Source organism: Mustela erminea, chromosome 6 (assembly GCF_009829155.1).
Source record: "Mustela erminea isolate mMusErm1 chromosome 6, mMusErm1.Pri, whole genome shotgun sequence".
NCBI lineage: Eukaryota > Metazoa > Chordata > Mammalia > Carnivora > Mustelidae > Mustela > Mustela erminea.
In genome coordinates, this window is record NC_045619.1 from 92,043,316 (window position 1) to 92,066,887 (window position 23,572).

Sequence of the window (23,572 nt, forward strand, 5' to 3'; positions counted from 1 at the left end):
TCATAAATAAATAAATAAATCTTTTTTAAAAATAAAATTCATTTCTGTGTGTCAATCAAATCACTATACATAAAATTGTACCAACTTAATAATGCATAAAATGGTCCTGCCCACATTTTTGATCTTGTGAAGGTTGGCTGGAAAACACCCCAGTATTTACCTTTGACATTCTTCATTGTTTCACCACAAAGCTATACTTCAAATGACCTTAGTGAGCCTCACAAAAACTTACTAACAGGATCAACTAAGTGTATTCCTAGCCCCTTGCCCCCAAGAACCTATACTCACCATATAAGTACACATACAGTTTCTGAATTTATAAAAAAAGTATATCATTCTAATTTAAAATTTGGAAATATTTCTATGCTGGGAAACTGAAAGAAACATAATTTTTTTAGAGAGCAAAGAGGAGTTAAGGAGCCTCTCTAGTTCTGCAGAGTGGATGTTCTGATTTTCTCTGGACAAACAAGTTTTTACACTAACAAGCCTGTTTATTTCCTCCATCCACAACACACAGGCTGAAAACTACTTTAAAAAGTCCTTGGAGGCCCTGATTCAAGTGCCTCTAATGAACTTAAAGTGTAACTTACTTTGCCAAAGAAAATCCTAAGCCAAACACAATGGGAATAATGTCCTTAGAGAGAAAAAGATGCAATAATAGCAACACAGTCCAAACATAAAATAATAAGATTCCACTGACAAATTAGAAATCAGCTCTTAATTATTTGTTAACACAATATGTGTACATTGCAATGAGTAAAAAGATAGCCCTCTTATCTAAAATTACATATGTAATAAATATTTAATATAGAAAAATTCAAAGAGATATGAAAAGTGAAAATATTCATAGAAATTACAACATCCATAAATAAAAATTATTGTTTTGGTGTTTGTTTTTCCAAATATTGCCCATAGTAATATGCAAGTGATGTGAATACTATTACCAATTGATTATAAAGGATATCACTCAGGAACAACCAAATGGAAGAGGTTCATGGGACAAGGTATGGTGAATGGGAAGACATGGAGTTTCTGTGCCCTCTCCTGACACACCATCCTCCCAGCACTTCAACATGTTCACCAACTCAGAGTCTTCCCAAATCTCCTTGTTCAACTTTTTAATAGTGATTAATATCTATCCTCCCCCCCACCATCCTGTCCTCCCCAGTGAACAGGGAATGGGGCTAAAGGTTTCAATCCTCTAGGCATGAGGTCTTTCTGACAATCAGCCACGTTCTGAGACTCTCAGTCACCTCATTAGGATAAACTCAAGGTAAAAGACATTCCTTTTTTTTTTTAAGGATTTTATTTATTTATTTATTTATTTATAATGTGAGAGTGAGAGAATGAGCAGAGGGAGAGGGAGAAGCAGGCTCTCCACTAAGCAGGAAGCCCAACATGGGGCTGGATCCCAGGACGCCAAGATTGTGACCTAAGCCGAAGATAGATGCTTAACCAAAAGAGTCACCCAGATGCCCCAGCAAGAGACATTTCTATCAATCAGGAAATTCCAAGAGTTATAGGAGCTCTGTGACATCTTTCTTCTGGTCTCCTCTTTATTGGTTCCCTTTAAGACAGGATATCCGAAAACTCTGATTCAGCTCCAGTCTGAATTAGTGGGAGAATAGAAATGAGCAAATCCCACTAAAGTGATAAGGGACAGCAGAAGACTATTACTTACCAAGAAAAGCCCTGGAAATTTTGTTATTTCTGTGAAATTCAGGATAGGACTTGGTGGTGAATAATAAAAAATGCAAAAAAAATTTAAGATTTTATTTATTTATTTGACAGACAGAGATCACAAGAAGGCAGAGAGGCAGGCAGAGAGAGAAGGGGAAGCAGGCTCCCTGCTGAGCAGAGAGCTGGATGCGGGGCTCCATCCCAGGACCCAGGGATCATGACCTGAGCTGAAGGCAGAGACTTTAACCCACTGAGTCACCCAGGTGCCCCAAAAATGCAAAATATTTTATATTATTTTTTAATTATGTGGCCTTACAATCTTTATTCACCTCTAACAATATTTAGTACTGAAATCCCACTGTGATCATTAAGATATTCAAGTGAGGAAGTATGTTCCATGTCTACAGCTTCATTGGTTTTACTTTTCTGTGATTGTGAAGCCTGAAGCTGATGCAGATGTGAACATGAACCACTCTCTGAAGATTCCAGGTTGGTAACAGGGAGGGCAAGGGATCCAGAGCATTCTGTATCTCTCCCTGATTCATGATTCCAACTGTGGATTGCAAGCCATTAGTGGGTTATGGATTCAATTTAATGGGTTGCAACCAGCATTTGAAATGTTTTTTTATTTATTTTTTATTTTTTTGCAGCATAACAGTATTCATTATTTTTGCACCACAACCAGTGCTCCATGCAATCCGTGTCCTCTATAATACCCACCACCTGGTACCCCAACCTCCCACCCCCAGCCCCTTCAAAACCCTCAGATTGTTCTTCAGAGTCCATAGTCTCTCATGGTTCACCTCCCTTCCAATTTCCCCCAACTCCCTTCTCCTAACTCCCCATGTCCTCCATGCTATTTGTTATGCTCCACAAATAAGTGAAACCATATGATAACTGACTCTCTCTGCTTGACTTATTTCACTCAGCATGTTTTAAATAGAATAAAGTAAAAAAATATCACATTGTAACACATGTATTAAGAAGTGTTCTATAAAACTTTTATTTAGGTTAGATATATATGTATGCCAGAATATAACATAAAATGTAGAGTGCATTATGGTCAAAAATGCTTGAAAGCTACTGCCTTATAAATGTTTATAAGAAAAAGAAAAAGTCTTTAATAAATCAATAAGGACACTCCCACATAATGTGACTTTTCAAGCACACGAGTTCACAAATTAATAGAAACTTGAAATGCTCTACAAATGCTTAAACATGGAGTCTTCTAGAAAACACTGGAGCACAGTTTCATATACTTCCCCCATAAAACTTCTATACCCACATAAACAAAATGTTTTATACATGATTTAGTGGATTCATATACATGGTAAATCCAATATAGGAATTATTGGATCCCTAGTTAAGAACTTCTGCTTTAAATATTTTGACATAAAATATAAATATGGGAAAGGATGGAAAAATAAAATAAGACTAAAACAGGGAGAGAAACAAATCATAGGAGGCTCTAAATTATAGAGAACAAACTGAAGGTTGCTGGAAGGGAGGTGGCAGTATGGGGTAATTGGGTGATGGGCAATAAGGAGGGCACTTGATATAATGAGCACTGTGTGTTAAAGGCAACAGATGAAAAACTGAATACTACCCTGAAATTAATAATACACTATATATGAATAAATAAATAAATAAATAAATAGTAATACACTATATATTATCTAGCTTAAATTTAAATAAAACCAAAAAAAAAAAGTCTTTGGAGAAAGGCAATAAAAAAGAAGAAGAGGAAAGAGTAGGAGAAGGAGGAGAAGAAGGGGAAGGAGGAGGGGGAGGAGAAGGAGGAGAAGGAGGAGTAGGAGAAGAAGAGAAGAAGAAGGAGGAGAAAGAGAAGAAGGAAGAAGAAGGAGGTGGAGGATGAGGAAAAGGAGAAGAAATGGGCCGTGGAGGAAGAGGGGAGCATAAAGGAATAAGAGAGGGCCTGTCCCTGGACCACCCCCACATCACCTCCCACCCCCTTCAATGGCTATCCAGTGCTGCCAGAAGTACAAGGAATGCTCCACCTTACCTTGGCAACCCCTCCCCCACCAATGAAACATTTCTTGGACACCTCAGCTCTCTGCTTGGCTGGGCCTGCAACCACCTCCCCAGTGCAAATACCCATAATCTCTGATGGGTGGGGCTCTGCTGAGCAGAAAAGCAGTGGGGCAGGGTCCCATGGCTGTAGCTGGAAGCTAAGAGCTTTCCTCTCACATGCTGGGGCTTAACTTGGGCATAGTCACATGTAGGGCAGTGGTGACCCAGAACACCTCTTCCCTACTCTCTTGTGCTCTGGGGGTCTCGCTGCTGCTGCTGGGGAAGGGATCTGGATATGAAATAGATAAGGGAAGAAAAGATCCTAAAATGTCCTTAGATTGTAATAGAATCTTCCTATCCTTATGGGAAAGCAAAACTCGAGATCTAAATATCCTGAATTAGTTTGAGTAAATAATGTAGATTTTTATTCTAATATATTATTTACTGAATCCTACAGAAGTATGTGGAATAGTTCAAAGGACAGAATGACAATCCTAATACACAGATCTTCACATTCAAACATGGGCCTGAAGTGTCCACTGGGAATGAGAGAAGAACTGGTCCTTTTTGTGAATGGATAAAGAAAATGTGGTCCATATATACAATGGAATATTACTCAGCCATCAGAAAGAATGAATACCCAACTTTTGCATCAACATAGATAAGACTGGAGGATATTATGCTAAGTGAAATAAGTCAAGCAGAGAAAGTCAATTATATGGTTTCATTTATTTGGGTAACATAAGAATAACATGGAGGACATTAGGAGAAGGAAGGGAAAAATTAAGGGGGAATCAGAGAAGGAAATGAAACATGAGAGACTATGGACTCTGAGAAACAAACAAGGATTTAGAGGGGAGGGGGATGGAGGGATGGGTAAGCCCAGTGATAGGTATTAAGGAAGGCACATATTGTGTGGAACACTGGGTGTTATATGCAAACAATGAATCATGGAACACTACATCAAAAACTAATGAAGTATTGCATGGAGCACTGGGTGTGGTGCATAATCAATGAATTCTGGAACACTGAAAAGAAATTTTAAAAATAAATAAATTTTTTTTAAAAAAACTAATGATGGGATCATGCTTAGCGAAATAAGTCAAGCAGAGAAAGACAACTATCATATGATCTCCCTGATATGAGGAAATGGTGATGCAACATGGGGGCTTAAGTGGGTAGGAGAAGAATCAATGAAACAAGATGGAATTGGGAGGGAGACAAATCATAAGTGACTCTTAATCTCACAAAACAAACTGAGGGTTGCTGGGGGGAGGGGGTTTGGGAGAAGGGGGTGGGATTATGGACACTGGGGAGGGTATGTGCTTTGGTGAGTGCTGTGAAGTGTGTAAACCTGGTGATTCACAGACCTGTACCCCTGGGGATAAAAACATATGTTTATAAAAAATAAAAAATTAAAAATAAAAAAAAAACTAATGATGGGAATGCAAGTTGGTGCAGCCACTTTGGAGAAGAGTGTGAAGATTCCTCAAGAAATTAAAAATAGAGCTTCCCTATGACCCTGCAATTGCACTCCTGGGTATTTACCCCAAAGATACAGATGTCGTGAAAAGAAGGGCCATCTTTACCTCAATGTTTATAGCAGCAATGTCCACAATAGCCAAACTGTGGAAAGAACCAAGATGCCCTTCAGCGGACGAATGGATAAGGAAGATGTGGTCATTACACACTCTGGAGTATTGTGCCTCCATCAGAAAGGATGAATACCCAACTTTTGTTGCAACATGGATGGGACTGGAAGAGATGATGCTGAGTGAAATAAGTCAAGTAGAGAGAGTCAATTGTCATATGGTTTCACTTATTTGTGGAGCATAACAAATAACATGGAGGACATAGGAAGATGGAGAGGAGAAGGGAGCTGAGGGAAATTGGAAGGGGAGATGAACCATGAGAGACTATGGACTCTGAAAAACAATCTGAGGTTTTGAAGAGGCGGGGGGTGGGAGGTTGGGTGAGCCAAGTGGTGGGTATTATGGAGGGCACATATGGCATGGAGCACTGGGTGTGGTGCATAAACAATGAATTCTGTTACACTGAAAAGAAATTAATTTTTTTTAAAAAGCCAATGATGTACTGTATGATGACTAACATAACATATTAAAAAAAAAAAAAACTCGGGCGCCTGGGTGGCTCAGTGGGTTAAGCCGCTGCCTTCGGCTCAGGTCATGGTCTCAGGGTCCTGGGATCGAGGCCGGCATCGGGCTCTCTGCTCAGCAGGGAGCCTGCTTCCCTCCCTCTCTCTCTGCCTGCCTCTCTGTCTACTTGTGATCTCTCTCTGTCAAATAAATAAATAAAATCTTTAAAAAAAAAAACTGGTTCTTTCTGGCATTAGGGGATTTATGGTACTCAGACCAGAAAGAAAATGAGAGACTGCTATAATTACATGACAAATAAAAATAGAAGGAGCAGAAAGACTAAGAAAAACAACAAATCTAAGAAGCATTAGGCAGTCAGAAGAAGGAAGTAAGGTGATGAACAGGATCAGTGGGAAGTAAAAAAAGTGAACACGGGGATAAAATCCGTAACTATTCTGGAAGAAGGCAGCTACTAGAGGCACTCCTTTATTCACTCATTCCACAAACTTTTTGAACATCACCTTTAAGGAAGAGACTTGCTTCATGTTGGCACTGGGGACCGTACCATATGGGGAAATAAGAGCACAAACTTTTCTATACAGGGCAGATGGAACTGGAAAGGATCCAAACCATTCAAATGGGCCACTGGTCTGGGTCAGGTCATTGAAAAAGTTCACAGTCTATCACTTTGGGTTCTCTTCACATTTTACCCATTTCGGAGCACCCCTTCCTTTCTCACCTTTTATTACTTTCACATTTTTACCTTCAGACTCAAAATTTTTCAACAATGAAAAATAAACCAGGTTGACTGAATATCCTGCTGGGTCTGACAGATGTCCCTGAACTCCAGGCAGTGGCCTTCACCTTTCTGTTCCTTGCCTATTTACTCAGCATCATCAGAAATCTGACTATCCTCATCCCCACCTTGCTGGACTCCCACTGTCAGAATCCCATGTATTTCTTCCTCCAGAAATTCTCTCTTCTAGAAATGTCTTTCACAAACATCTTCATTCCCATAGTCCTGATCAGCATCACAACAGGGAATAAGAGTATCAGTTTTGCTGGTTGCTTCACTAATTTTTTGCAATATTCCTGGGGGCAACAGAGTTCTACCTACTGGTTGCCATGTCCTATGACTGCTATATGACCATATGCAAACCCCTGCATTACCTGACCATCATGAGGAGCAGGGTCCGCATCCAGCTTGTTTTTTTTGCTCTTGGTTGTCTGGGTTAATGGTTATTATACCACTAATCTCTCTGAATAGTCAGCAGAACTTTTGTGCATCCAGCAGGTTGAATCATTACTTCTGTGACTATGAGCCCCTTTGTAAAATCTCCTGTTCAGATAAAAGCCTCATTGAGAAGGTTGCTTTTCTTACGGCATCTGTGACACTAGTGATCACTCTGGTGCTAGTGATTCTCTCCTATATGTTCATCATCAGGACTATTCTAAAGCTCTCCTCTGTCCAGCAAAGGACAAAGGCCTCTTCCACTTGTTCTTCCCATATGATTATCATCTCCCTCTCTTATGGAAGCTGCTTCTTCACATACATTAATCCCTCAGCAAAAGAAAAAAAAAACACATTCAACAAGGGTGTAGTTCTACTCATTACTTCAGTCACACCTTTGAATGAATGAACACCTTCATTTACACCCTAAGGAACGAACTGGTAAAACAAGACTTCAAGGATATAGTCAAAAAGCTTGTGAATCTTTAAGGAATTTTAGAATTAAAGCATTGGTGGATGAGTTCTTACTATGCACAGAGCTCTCTACCAGTGACTACATGTCGAAGAAAGAGTTAAACTCCAGGCAAGTGAGAGAGACCTGGAAATAAAGAAGTTAAAACCCATGAAGTGTTCATATAAAGAAATGATTCAGGCTTTATAGATTAAAAAGTAACCCAATCTGAGTTAAAAAGTCAATAATTGTTTTGGGGGATGCCATTTAAAGGAATGCCATTTAAACTGAGTCTTAATGAGTAGAAATAAGTCAAGCAAGCAAAAAGAGAAAAAGAGAAATTTGGGTAGAAAAAAATTGTTGGTAGGAGCACAAAATTTCAATCCAACAAGGTTGAGCAAATGTCATTAATTTCAATGATTTTTTTCAATGATATTTTAAAAAGAGTTTGTTAAAATTTTGTTAAAATGATAGTTTTAGTTTTGAATTAAGTTAAATCTCATATTGCACAAATTAAAGGTCTACAGTGTCAAGGCATCTGGATTTGGGACAAGATCTATGAATTTATCAATCTTTACCACGTACATAGTAATTGATGTGGGACTAGAGGAAATATAGAAGAATAGAAAACCTAGAGAAATACAAATATAAAACTTTAAGAATCCTCCCAAAATTTAAATAGCAGAAGAGGCAGGCAGATGGTAAGAAATGTAATAGATCTGTGGAATTCATGGAAAGTGAAAATGTCTCAAGAAACATAGGTGGTTGGCAATGTCAAATGACTCAGAGAGCAATTATTATGAAGAATCAAAGTTTGAGAACTGGCAATTAGGGTGTTGTTGATCTCAGCCATTTTCAGCAAATGTGGAAACTGGGGTGAGGTAGAAAGGAATCAGACTATATTAGGATACTGGTGGATGGGAGCTGAAATGAAGAAAATGGTAAAATGGAATTTCAAGAGTGGAGAAATGAAAAGAAGAATAACCAAATTGTGGTCCCTATAATTTCTCATTACTAATATCTGTGTTTCCTCATTACTATCAAATCACAGTAATGGTTAGATACAAAGCCTATTTCAGGGCACCTGGATTGCTCATTGCAATGTCTGACTTGATTTTGGCTCAGGTCATGATCTCGGGATCATGAGATTGAGCCCCGTGTCAGGCTCTGCACTGACTGTGGAGCCTGCTTGAGATTCTCTCCCTCTCCTTCTGCTTTCCTGCTCCAACTCACACTCTCTCTCTCTCTTTCTCTCTCTCTCTCTCTCTTTAGAAAAAAAAAAGGCTCTATTCCACCTCTGACCTGTAAAGTCCAAGAGTGCAGATATAATATATTCCTGCTCACACAATTTCATCTGTCATGCCAAACAACATAGATGCTCAATAATTACTTGCTAGATGGATGAATAAATAATCTTTTGTTAGGTGGAAGAAAAGAAAAATGAAATCAGGTAACATGATGCGGCCAGTTTTATTTTTGTTTTTCAACATTTCCTTAGCAATTCAGGGTCTCTTCTGATTCCATACAAATTTTTGGATTATTTGCTCCAAATCTTTGAAAAATACCGGTAGAATTTTGATCAGAATGGCATTAAAAGTATAGATTGCTCTAGGCAGTATAGACATTTTAACCATGTTTATTCTACCGATCCAAGAGCATGGAATCATCTTCCATCTTTTTGTGTCTTCTTCGATTTCTTTCATGAGGGTTCTGTAGTTCCTCGAGTACAAATCCTTTGCCTCTTTGATTAGGTGTATTCCCAGGTATCTTATGGTTCTTGGTGCTATAGTAAATGGAATTGATTCTCTAATTTCCCTTTCTGTATTTTCACTGTTAGTATATAAGAAAGCCACTGATTTTTGTGCATTGACTTTGTATTCTGACACGTTACTGAATTGCTGTATGAGTTCTAGTAGTTTGGGGGTGGAGTCTTTCGGGTTTTCCATATAAAGAATCATATCATCTGCGAATAGAGAGAGTTTGACTTCTTCATTGCCCATTTGGATACCTTTTAGTTCTCTTTGTTGTCTGATGCTGTTGCTAGGACTTCTAATACTATGTTGAACAAGAGTGGTGAGAGTGGGCATCCTTGTCATGTTCCTGATCTCAATGGGAAGGCTGCAAGCTTTTTCCTATTGAGGATGATATTTGCTGTGGGTCTTTCATAGATAGATTTCATGAAGTTCAGGAATGTTCCCTCTATCCCTATACTTTGAAGCATTTTAATCAGGAACAAATGCTGGATTTTGTCAAATGCTTTTTCTGCATCAATTGAGAGGACCATGTGGTTCTTCTCTCTTCTCTTATTGATTTGTTCTATTACATTGATTGATTTGGGAATGTTGAACCATCCTTGTAACCCAGGGATGAATCCCACATGGCCATGGTGGATAATCTTTTCAATGTGCTGTTCGATCCTGTTTGTTGGATCCTGTTGAGAATCTTAGCATCCATATTCATCAGTGATATTGGTCTGAAATTCTCCTTTTTGGTAGGGTCTTTGTCTGGTTTGGGTATCAGGGTAATGCTGGCTTCATAAAAAGAGTGTGAAAGTTACCTGATTTCAAGCTTTACTACAAAGCTGTGATCACCAAGACAGCATGGTACTGGCATAAAAACAGACATATAGACCAGTGGAACAGAGTAGAGAGCCCAGATATGGATCCTCAACTCTATGGGCAAATAATCTTTGACAAAGCAGGAAAAAATATACAGCGGGACAAGAAGAGAGTCTCTTCAATAAATGGTGCTGGGAAAATTGGACAGCTATATGTAGAAGAATGAAACTCGGCCATTCTCTTACACCATACACAAAGATAAACTCAAAATGGATAAAAGATCTCAACATCCTGAGACAGGAATCCATCAGAATCCTAGAGGAGAACACAGGCAGTAATCTCTTCGATATCAGCCACAGCAACTTCTTTCAAGATATGTCTCCAAGGGCAAAGGAAACAAAAGTGAAATGAACTTTTGGGACTTCATCAAAATCAAAAGCTTCTGCACAGCAAAGGAAACAGTCAACAAAACAAAGAGGCAACCCACGGAATGGGAGAAGATATTTGCAAATGACAGTACAGACAAAAGTCTGATATCCAGGATCTATAAAGAATTTCTCCAACTCAACACACACAAAACAGACAATCATATCAAAAAATGGGCAGAAGATATGAACAGACACTTCTCCAATGAAGACATACAAATGGCTATGAGACATGAAAAAATGTTCATCATTGGACAAGATGGCGGGGAAGTAGGAGGAGGCATCTTTCCAACTTGTACCCCAAAGTGAGCTGATTACCTACCAAAGAACTCCAGTCACCCATGAAATCAGCCTGAGATCAGAATTATACACGTATACAGGGGGAGAAGACGCCAGTGGGCAGGTAAAGCGGAGTGAGAACGGCGACTGATATCGGAAGATAAACAAAAGGAGGAGGGAGCCACCAGAGGCGTCCAGTTGGAAAGTAATACCCCAATACGAGTGAGAGTGCCCTACATCTGGGGACCAGCATTAACTTGGAGACTGGTTGAAAGCACTCCAAAAGAACAAAGGATCTCAGGAGGAAATTGTGGGAATGGGAAGGGCTAGGGACAGGGTCTTAAGTCCCCGGTCCCAGGACAGCCTCCCCTGGCGCTGAGGCAGAGAGAGTGTGGCAGAAAAACCAGCTCTTGGTCCCTAAGCCGCCAGTGCGCCCAAGAACGCGTGGGGTCCGTTTCCTGTGAGGGGATGGGAGCCACCCCGGGCAGCAGAATGCGAGAGCCCTGCTATAGAGCCTGAGATACTCCCCTGAGAGAGGTATAAAGGCCCAGCCAGTGCCCTTTGATACGTGCCATTGTTTCAGAGCCTGCACCAAACTCTCCCCCCAGAGAGGTGCACGAAGGCCCAGCCTGGTGCTCTTGGACCTGCGCCCCGTTCTCAGAGCCTGAGACCCTTGCACGAACCTCAGCCTCCCCTGAAATTGGTGCGCTCAAGCCGGGCGCTCTTAGACCCAGAAAGACCAGGCACTCCCAGCCCGGGCCAGCGGGAGAATCTCAGTGTGCGATCGCTGCTTGGAACCTCTCTGGTGGTCTGGAGCCGCTCAGACAACCGCCATTGCCTTGGATTTGGGTACAAGCAAAAGATCCTGCGTCCCCAGGATGGCGACTTGGAACCTGCTCTGCCAACGGCCAAGGGGGGACTTATTTAGGCTCTGCAGCCAGACTGAGGCTTCTCTCTGAGAGGGAGATCAGGGTGCGGTTTGTTTTCCTCTAAAACTACAAAAACCATCAAAAGCGGTCAAAGTGAGAAAAATAAAAAAAGTGAACAAACATAAAAACTGCCAGAGAACAAAAGCCTGAAAAAAAAACCAGTTTCCTCAGAGCCCACCTCCTTGAGGTGGGCGGGAGGACTTAAATCAGCGAACAACATTGACTGAAAACCCACGTGGCAGGCCCCTACCCCAGAAAACAAACCAAGAAAGAAAAAAAAAAAAGAGGAAAAAAAAAGGACTACAAGAGAACAACCAATACTTCATAGGAAAACTTTTATTTTTCATTCATTCCCACTATTCTGGATATATATATATATATATGTAATTTTTTTAAGCTAAACCAGTACTGCGAGCTGTCCAGTACATCAAATTCCGTAATAACCTTCTGACCTGAAATTTTTGATACATACACCTATGTTTTTCTTTTGCATTTCTTTTTTTTTTTTATTTTTTATTTTTTATAAACATATATTTTTATCCCCAGGGGTACAGGTCTGTGAATCACAGGGTTTACACACTTCACAGCACTCACCAAAGCACATACCCTCCCCAATGTCCATAATCCCATCCCCTTCTCCCAACTCCCCTACCCCCAGCAACCCTCAGTTTGTTTTGTGAGATTAAGAGTCACTTATGGTTTGTCTCCCTCCCAATTCCATCTTGTTTCATTGATTCTTCTTCTACCCACTTAAGCCCCCATGTTGCATCACCACTTCCTCATATCAGGGAGATCATATGATAGTTGTCTTTCTCTGCTTGACTTATTTCGCCTAGCATGATACGCTTTAGTTCCATCCATGTTGTCGCAAATGGCAAGATTTCATTTCTTTTGATGGCTGCATAGTATTCCATTGTGTATATATACCATATCTTCTTGATCCATTCATCTGTTGATGGACATCTAGGTTCTTTCCATAGTTTGGCTATTGTGGACATTGCTGCTATAAACATTCAGGTGCACGTGCCCCTTTGGATCACTACATTTGTATCTTTAGGGTAAATGCCCAGTAGTGCAATTGCTGGGTCATGGGGCAGTTCTATTTTCAACATTTTGAGGAACCTCCATGCTGTTTTCCAGAGTGGCTGCACCAGCTTGCATTCCCACCAACAGTGTAGGAGGGTTCCCCTTTCTCCGCATCCTCGCCAGCATCTGTCATTTCCTGACTTGTTGATTTTAGCCATTCTGACTGGTGTGAGGTGATATCTCATTGTGGTTTTGATTTGTATTTCCCTGATGCCGAGTGATATGGAGCACTTTTTCATGTGTCTGTTGGCCATCTGGATGTCTTCTTTGCAGAAATGTCTGTTCATGTCCTCTGCCCATTTCTTGATTGGATTATTTGTTCTTTGGGTGTTGAGTTTGCTAAGTTCTTTATAGATTTTGGACACTAGTCCTTTATCTGATACGTCGTTTGCAAATATCTTCTCCCATTCTGTCAGTTGTCTTTTGATATTGTTAACTGTTTCCTTTGCTGTGCAAAAGCTTTTGATCTTGATGAAATCCCAATAGTTCGTTTTTGCCCTTGTTTCCCTTGCCTTTGGCGATGTTCCTAGGAAGACGTTGCTGCGGCTGAGGTCGAAGAGGTTGCTGCCTGTGTTCTCCTCAAGGATTTTGATGGATTCCTTTTGCACATTGAGGTCCTTCATCCATTTTGAGTCTATTTTTGTGTGTGGTGTAAGGAAATGGTCCAATTTCATTTTTCTGCATGTGGCTGTCCAATTTTCCCAGCACCATTTATTGAAGAGGCTGTCTTTTTTCCATTGGACATTCTTTCCTGCTTTGTCGAAGATTAGTTGACCATAGAGTTGAGGGTCTATTTCTGGGCTCTCTATTCTGTTCCATTGATCTATGTGTCTGTTTTTGTGCCAGTACCATGCTGTCTTGATGATGACAGCTTTGTAATAGAGCTTGAAGTCTGGAATTGTGATGCCACCAACTTTGGCTTTCTTTTTCAATATCCCTTTGGCTATTCGAGGTCTTTTCTGGTTCCATATAAATTTTAGAATTATTTCTTCCATTTCTTTGAAAAAGATGGATGGTACTTTGATAGGAATTGCATTAAATGTGTAGATTGCTTTAGGTAGCATAGACATTTTCACAATATTTATTCTTCCAATCCAGGAGCATGGAACATTTTTCCATTTCTTTGTGTCTTCCTCAATTTCTTTCATGAGTACTTTATAGTTTTCTGAGTATACATTCTGTGCCTCTTTGGTTAGGTTTATTCCAAGGTATCTTATGGTTTTGGGTGCAATTGTAAATGGGATTGACTCCTTAATTTCTCTTTCTTCTGTCTTGCTGTTGGTGTAGAGAAATGCAACTCATTTCTGTGCATTGATTTTATATCCTGATACTTTACTGAATTCCTGTACCAGTTCTAGCAGTTTTGGAGTGGAGTCTTTTGGGTTTTCCACATATAGTATCATATCATCTGTGAAGAGTGATAATTTGACTTCTTCTTTGCCGATTGGATGCTTTAATTTCCTTTTGTTGTCTGATTGCTGAGGCTAGGACCTCTAGTACTATATTGAATAGCAGTGGTGATAATGGACATCCCTGCCGTGTTCCTGACCTTAGCGGAAAAGCTTTCAGTTTTTCTCCATTGAGAATGATATTTGCGGTGGGCTTTTCATAGATGGCTTTGATGATATTGAGGTATGTGCCCTCTATCCCTGCACTTTGAAGAGTTTTGATCAGGAAGGGATGCTGTACTTTGTCAAATGCTTTTTCAGCATCTATTGAGAGTATCATATGGTTCTTGTTCTTTCTTTTATTGATGTGTTGTATCACATTGACTGATTTGGGGATGTTGAACCAACCTTGCAGCCCTGGAATAAATCCCACTTGGTCGTGGTGAATAACCCTTTTAATGTACTGTTGAATCCTATTGGCTAGTATTTTGGTGAGAATTTTCGCATCTGTGTTCATCAAGGATATTGGTCTATAGCTCTCTTTTTTGATGGGATCCTTGTCTGGTTTGGGGATCAAGGTGATGCTGGCCTCATAAAATGAGTTTGGAAGTTTTCCTTCCATTTCTATTTTTTTGAACAGTTTCAGGAGAATAGGAATTAGTTCTTCTTTAAATGTTTGGTAGAATTCCCCCGGGAAGCCGTCTGGCTTTGGGCTTTTTTTTGGAGATTTTTAATGACTGTTTCAATCTCCTTACTGGTTATGATTCTGTTCAGGATTTCTATTTCTTCCTGGTTCAGTTGTGGTAGTTTATATGTTTCTAGGAATGCATCCATTTCTTCCAGATTGTCAAATTTGTTGGCGTAGAGTTACTCATAGTATGTTCTTATAATAGTTTGTATTTCTTTGGTGTTAGTTGTGATCTCTCCTCTTTCATTCATGATTTTATTTATTTGGGTCCTTTCTCTTTTCTTTTTGATAAGTCGGGCCAGGGGTTTATCAATTTTATTAATTCTTTCAAAGAACCAGCTCCTAGTTTCGTTGATTTGTGGTTTTTTTGGTTTTTTTTTTTGGTTTCTATTTCATTGATTTCTGCTCTGATCTTTATGATTTCTCTTCTCCTGCTGGGCTTAGGGTTTCTTTCTTGTTCTTTCTCCAGCTCCTTTAGGTGTAGGGTTAGTTTGGGTACCTGAGACCTTTCTTGTTTCTTGAGAAAGGCTTGTACCGCTATATATTTCCTCTCAGGACTGCCTTTGTTGTGTCCCACAGATTTTGAACCATTGTATTTTCATTATCATTTGTCCCCATGATTTTTTTCAATTCTTCTTTAATTTCCTGGTTGACCCATTCATTCTTTAGAAAGATGCTGTTTAGTTTCCATGTATTTGGGTTCTTTCCAAACTTCCTTTTGTGGTTGAGTTCTAGCTTTAGAGCATTGTGGTCTGAAAATATGCAGGGAATTATCCCAAACTTTTGATACCGGTTGAGTCCTGATTTAGGACCGAGGATATGATCTATTCTGGAGAATGTTCCATGTGCACTAGAGAAGAATGTGTATTCTGTTGCTTTGGGATGAAATGTTCTGAATATATCTGTCATGTCCATCTGGTCCAGGGTGTCATTTAAGGCCTTTATTTCCTTGCTGATCTTTTGCTTGGATGATCTGTCCATTTCAGTGAGGGGAGTGTTAAAGTCCCCTACTATTATTGTATTATTGTTGATGTTTTTCTTTGATTTTGTTATAATTGGTTTATATAGTTGACTGCTCCCACGTTGGGGCATAGATATTTAAAATTGTTAGATCTTCTTGTTGGACAGACCCTTTGAGTATGATATAGTGTCCCTCCTCATCTCTTATTATAGTTTTGGCTTAAAATCTAATTGATCTGATATAAGGATTGCCACTCCTGCTTTCTTCTGATGTCCATTAGCATGGTAAATTCTTTTCCAGCCCCTCACTTTAAATCTGGAGGTGTCTTCGGGCTTAAAATGAGTTTCTTGGAGGCAACATATAGATGGGTTTTGTTTTTTTATCCATTCTGATACCCTGTGTCTTTTGACAGGGGCATTTAGCCCGTTAACATTCAGGGTAACTATTGAGAGATATGAATTTAGTGCCATTGTATTGCCTGTAAGGTGACTGTTACTGTATATGGTCTCTGTTCCTTTCTGATCTACCACTTGTAGGCTCTCTCTTTGTTTAAAGGACCCCTTTCAATATTTCCTGTAGAGCTGGTTTGGTGTTTGCAAATTCTTTCAGTTTTTGCTTGTCTTGAAAGCTTTTAATCTCTCCTTCTATTTTCAATGATAGCCTAGCTGGATATAGGATTCTTGGCTGCATGTTTTTCTCGTTTAGTGCTCTGAAAATATCATGCCAGCTCTTTCTGGCCTGCCAGGTCTCTGTGGATAAGTCAGCTGCCAATCTAATATTTTTACCATTGTATGTTACAGACTTCTTTTCCCGGGCTGCTTTCAGGATTTTCTCTTTGTCACTGAGACTTGTAAATTTTACTATTAGGTGACGGGGTGTGGGCCTATTCCTATTGATTTTGAGGGGCGTTCTCTGAACCTCCTGAATTTTGATGCTCGTTCCCTTTGCCATATTGGGGAAATTCTCCCCAATAATTCTCTCCAGTATACCTTCTGCTCCCCTCTCTCTTTCTTCTTCTTCTGGAATCCCAATTATTCTAATGTTGTTTCGTCTTATGGTGTCACTTATCTCTCGAATTCTCCCCTCGTGGTCCAGTAGCTGTTTGTCCCTCTTTTGCTCAGCTTCTTTATTCTCTGTCATTTGGTCTTCTATCTCACTAATTCTTTCTTCTGCCTCATTTATCCTAGCAGTGAGAGCCTCCATTTTTTATTGCACCTCATTAATTGCTTTTTTGATTTCAACTTGGTTAGATTTTCGTTCTTTTATTTCTCCAGAAATGGCTTTTATATCTCCCGAGAGGCTTTCTCTAATATCTTCCATGCCTTTTTTAAGCCCGGCTAGAACCTTGAGAATTGTCATTCTGAACTCTAGATCTGACATATTACCAATGTCTGTATTGATTAGGTCCCTAGCCTTCGGTACTGCCTCTTGTTCTTTTTTTTGTGGTGAATTTTTCCGTCTTGTCATTTTGTCCAGATAAGAGTATATAAAGGAGCAAGTAAAATACTAAAAGGGTGGCAACAACCCCAGGAAAATATGCTTTAACCAAATCAGAATAGATCCAAAATCGTGAGGGGGGAGAAAGGGGATAAAAAGAGGTTCAAAAAGGAAGAAAGAAAAAAAAAGAAAAGAAAGAAAAAAAAAGAAAAGAATTTAAAAAAAGAAGACGAATAAAGAAAAATATAAAAAAGAAAAATATATATATATTAGATAAACTAGTTTAAAAAAAACGTTAAAAAAGAAAAGGGTAAAAGTTAAAAAAAGATTTTACCCGAAGGTGAGAAAAAAAAAATGAAAAGAAAAAAATTAAATTAACTGCAAGACTAAAAAAATCACAGGGAGAAAGCCATGAGTTCCGTGCTTTGCTTTCTCCTCCTCTGGAATTCTGCTGCTCTCCTTGGTATTGAAACCACACTCCTTGGTAGGTGTACTTGGTCTTGGCTGGATTTCTTGTTGATCTTCTGGGGGAGGGGCCTGGTGTAGTGATTCTCAAGTGTCTTTGCCCCAGGCGGAATTGCACCGCCCTTACCAGGGGCCGGGCTGAGTAATCCGCTTGGGTTTGCTTTCAGAATCTTTTGTTCCCTGAGTGCTTTCCGTAGAGTTCCAGAGGACGGGAATACAAATGGCGGCCTCCTGGTCTCCGGCTCCTGGGCCGAGGGCCCGGGGCCCCACTCCTCAGTGCGCCCTCAGAGAACAGTGCCCAGTTACTCCCGTCTGCCTGACCTCCAGCCACGCTCCGAGCTCCCAAGCCTGCGATGGGTTCAAGGTAAGCCCGAGCGTGAGCTTACTGTCGGCTCTGTCTTTGTAGCCGGCTTTCCCGTTCCAATACCCGCAAGCTCTGTGACACTCAGACACCCCCGATCCTTCTGTGACCCTGCGGGACCTGAGGCAACGCTGACCTCGCATGGGCTTTGCCCCGGTTTAGCCTCTGGAGCGATGTCCCTCAGTGGAACAGACTTTTAAAAGTCCTGATTTTGTGCTCCGTTGCTCCGCCGCTTGCTGGGAGCCGGCCCCTTCCCCTGGGGTCTATCTTCCCATCGCTTTGGATTCATGTCTCTGCCAGTCCTACCTTTCAGAAAGTGGTTGTTTTTCTGTTTCCAGAATTGCTGTTCTTCTTCTCTTCGATCTGCCGATGGATTTTCAGGTGTTTGCAATCTTTAGATAAGCTATCTAGCTGATCTCCTGCTAGCTGAAGTAGTCTCAGACTGCTACTTCTCCGCCATCTTGACTCCTCCTCCCACAGGCTGACTTTGATGCAGAAATTTCATCCGAGGGGAAACGCTGGAGGGAGGGAAGGCAGTGGCAGAGCAGGACATGTGGAACCCTGCTAACCCCCTACTGTGAACTCTGCATTTCTATTTTTTGAATTCCTTCCTTTTTTTATTTTATTTTAGTTTACTCTAATTTATTCCTTTTTATTTTTATCTTCTAATATTCATATAGAGTTAAACTTCAAAGTAATCCCCTTTCCCCAATCAATACTACCCCTATAGGTAAACTAATTTTTAATCCCCCTTTATCTTAGGAAAGTTGAGTCCTTTAACAAAGATATCAAGATACATCCAGGAAGAATCAAAACAACCTTCCTTGCACACACTGAGAATTTATAACCACTCTCCCATCTTTTTCTTCCACAAATGTTTCTGTGTTTTTGTGTTTGTCCTGATAGTATATAAATCTTACACTTGGGGTTCTTTTTGACGAGGTTCTTCCTTTATTTACCTATATATATATTTTTTCTCTTGTCATATACTTTTATCAGTCTTTGTGTTTGTCTGTTTTTGTTTGTCTACCTCATAAATCTTACCTTGGGGCCCTTCTCTCTCGTCTTCCCTTTCTTTCCTGTCTCTCTCTCTTTCTCTTTTTATTTTTTTTCTTTTTCTTTTCTTTTCTTTTGTCTCTCGTTTGGATGGGGAATCCTGATTGCTCAGAAGTGTTCCAGGGTGCACCTTGACTGAACCACAGTTAATACATCCAGCTACATCTGTTCAGTCATCTCTCACCAAAATGACTAGGAGGAGGAATGCCCAACAGAAGAAAAATACAGAGCATGGACCTTCTGCAACAGAGCTAATGGCTATCAACATAGACAATATGTCAGAAAGAGAATTCGGGCTAACAATTATTGGAGAAAGCCATGGATGACCAAATGGAATTGTTGAGGGCCAAAATGAAAGCGACCAGAGATAATGTTCACAATATTAGTGCAGAGTTGAAAGCTACCAGGGATGAGGTTCACAATGCTCTCAATGAGTTCCAATCTAATCTAAACTCTCTCAAAGCTAGGGTAACTGAACAGAAGATAGAATTAGTGATCTGGAGGACAAACAGATAGAGAGAAAGGATCAGGAGGAAGCCTGGAACAAACAGCTTAGAAGCCACGAAAACAGAATCAGGGAAATAAATGATCCATGAAACGTGCCAACATCAGAATTATTGGAATCCCTGAAGGGGAGGAGAAAGAAAGAAGTCTAAAAGATATAGTGGAACAAGTACTTCATGAAAATTTTCCCAATCTCGCGAGTGGAACCAGTGTTCATGTACTAGAGGCTGAATGGTCTACACCCAAGGTTATACATTCCAAAAAACATCACAACACCTGATAGTCAAATTGATGAATTAAAATTGTAGGTATAATCTCTTGAAAGCTGCTAGGGCAAAGAGGCCCCTTACTTACAGAGGAAAGCGCATCAAAATAACATCAGACCTGTCCACAGAGACCTGGCAAGCCAGAAAGGGCTGGCAAGATATACTCAGGGCACTAAATGAGAAGAACATGCAGCCAAGAATACTTTATCCAGAAAGACTGACATTCAAAATAGATGGAGAGATAAAGAGTTTCCAAGACCGACAAGGCTTCAAAGACTACGCAACCACCAAGCCGACACTAGAGGAAATATTAAGGGGGGGTTCTATAAAAGAGGAAAAATCCTAAGAATAGCATTGAACAGAAATAAAGAGACAATCTACAGAAAGAAAGACTTCAAAGGTAACACTATGTCAATAAAAATGTATCTATCAATAATCACTCTCAATGTGAATGGCCTGAATGCGCCCATAAAATGGCACAGGGTTGCAGATTGGATAAAACGACAGGACCCATCCATATGTTGTCTACAAGAGACCCATTTTGAACCTAAAGATACACCCACTGAAAGTGAAGGGATGGAGAAGCATCTTTCATGCCAATGGGCCTCAAAAGAAGGCTGGGGTAGTGATTCTCATATCAGATAAATTAGATTTTAAACTAAAGACTGTAGTCAGAGATACAGAAGGACACTTCATAATCCTAAAAGGGATTATCCACCAAGATGATCTAACAATTGTAAATATCTATGCCCCCAATATGGGAGCAGCCAATTACATAAGAAAACTGTTAATCAAGATAAAGAATCATATTGATATGAACACACTAATCGTAGGTGATCTTAACACGCCTCTCTCAGAAATAGACAGATCATCAAAGCAGAAAATCAATTAAGAAACAAGAGCATTGAATAACACATTGAACCAGATGGACTTCATAGATTTATACAGAACATTCCAACCTAAAACAACAGAATACTCATTCTTCTCAAGTGCACATGTAACCTTCTCAAGAACAGACCACATACTGGGTCAGAAATCAGGACTCAACTGATACCAAAAGACTGATATTATTGCCTGCATATTCTCAGATCACAATGCTTTGAAACTGGAGCTTAATCACAAGGAAAAGTTCAGAAGGAACTCAAACACCTGGAAGCTAAAGGCCTCCTTGCTTAAGAATGCTTGGATCAACCAGAAGATCAAAGAAGAACTGAAACAATTCATGGAAACCAATGAGAATGAAGACACTTCAGTCCAAAACCTATGGGATACAGCAAAGGTAGTCCTAAGGGGGAAATACATAGCCATTCAAGCCTCTCTCAAAAAAATTGAAAAATCAGGAATTCAGTAAAGTGTCAGGATATAAAATCAATGCACAGAAATCAGTTGCATTTCTCTACACCAACAGCAAAACAGAAGAAAGAGAAATTAAGGAGTCAATCCCATTTACAATTGCACCCAAAACCATAAGATACCTAGGAATAAACCTAACCAAAGAGACACAGAATCTATACTCAGAAAACTATAAAGTACTCATGAAAGAAATTGAGGAAGACACAAAGAAATGGAAAAATGTTCCATGCTCCTGGATTGGAAGAATAAATATTGTGAAAATGTCTATGCTACCTAAAGCAATCTACACATTTAATGCAATTCCTATCAAAGTACCATCCATCTTTTTCAAAGAAATGGAAGAAATAATTCTAAAATTTATATGGAACCAGAAAAGACCTCGAATAGCCAAAGGGATATTGAAAAAGAAAGCCAACGTTGGTGGCATCACAATTCCGGACTTCAAGCTCTATTACAAAGCTGTCGTCATCAAGACAGCATGGTACTGGCACAAAAACAGACACATAGATCAATGGAACAGAATAGAGAGCCCAGAAATAGACCCTCAACTCTATGGTCAACTAATCTTCGACAAAGCAGGAAAGAATGTCCAATGGAAAAAAGACAGCCTCTTCAATAAATGGTGCTGGGAAAATTGGACAGCCACATGCAGAAAAATGAAATTGGACCATTTCCTTACACCACACACAAAAATAGACTCAAAATGGATGAAGGACCTCAATGTGCAAAAGGAATCCATCAAAATCCTTGAGGAGAACACAGGCAGCAACCTCTTTGACCTCTGCCGCAGCAACATCTTCCTAGGAACAACGCCAAAGGCAAGGGAAGCAAGGGCAAAAATGAACTATTGGGATTTCATCAAGATCAAAAGCTTTTTCACAGCAAAGGAAACAGTTAACAAAATCAAAAGACAACTGACAGAATGGGAGAAGATATTTGCAAACGACATATCAGATAAAGGACTAGTGTCCAGAATCTATAAAGAACTTAGCAAACTCAACACCCAAAGAACAAATAATCCAATCAAGAAATGGGCAGAGGACATGAACAGACATTTCTGCAAAGAAGACATCTAGATGGCCAACAAACACATGAAAAAGTGCTTCATACCACTCGGCATCAGGGAAATACAAATCAAAACCACAATGAGATATCACCTCACACCAGTCAGAATGGCTAAAATCAACAAGTCAGGAAATGACAGATGCTGGCGAGGATGCGGAGAAAGGGGAACCCTCCTACACTGTTGGTGGGAATGCAAGCTGGTGCAGCCACTCTGGAAAACAGCATGGAGGTTCCTCAAAATGTTGAAAATAGAACTGCCCTATGACCCAGCAATTGCACTACTGGGTATTTACCCTAAAGATACAAACATAGTGATCCAAAGGGGCACGTGCACCCGAATGTTTATAGCAGCAATGTCCACAATAGCCAAACTATGGAAAGAACCTAGATGTCCATCAACAGATGAAGGGATCAAGAAGATGTGGTATATATACACAATGGAATACTATGCAGCCATCAAAAGAAATGAAATCTTGCCATTTGCGACAACATGGATGGAACTAGAGCGTATCATGCTTAGCGAAATAAGTCAAGCAGAGAAAGACAACTATCATATGATCTCCCTGATATGAGGAAGTGGTGATGCAACATGGGGGCTTAAGTGGGTAGGAGAAGAATCAATGAAACAAGATGGGATTGGGAGGGAGACAAACCATAAGTGACTTTTAATCTCACAAAACAAACTGAGGGTTGCTGGGGGGAGGGGGTTTGGGAGAAGGGGGTGGGATTATGGACATTGGGGAGGGTATGTGCTTTGGTGAGTGCTGTGAAGTGTGTAAACCTGGTGATTCACAGACCTGTACCCCTGGGGATAGAGTATTATGCCTCCATCAGAAAGGATGAATACCCAACTTTTGTAGCAACATGGACGGGACTGGAAGAGATTATGCTGAGTGAAATAAGTCAAGCAGAGAGAGTCAATTATCATATGGTTTCACTTATTTGTGGAGCATAACAAATAGCATGGAGGACATGGGGACTTAGAGTGGAGAAGGGATTTTGGGGAAATTGGAAGGGGAGGTGAACCGTGAGAGACTATGGACTCTGAAAAACAATCTGAGGGTTTTGAAGGGACGGGGGGTGGGAGGTTGGGGTACCATGTGGTGGGTATTATAGAGGGCACGGATTGCATGGAGCACGGGGTGTGGTGCAAAAATAATGAATACTGTTATGCTGGAAATAAAATAAATAAATAAATAAATAAATAAATAATTGAAAAATCCAGAACACAGCAGCTGTCTCTACACCTTAAAGAACTGGAG

At 40.1% G+C, this 23,572-nt stretch overlaps 1 pseudogene; it reads left to right on the forward strand.

Moving 5' to 3' along the window:
- The first annotated feature begins 6,594 nt into the window (after positions 1–6,594).
- LOC116592500 lies at positions 6,595–7,527 on the forward strand (annotated as a pseudogene).
- The last annotated feature ends 16,045 nt before the right edge of the window (positions 7,528–23,572 follow it).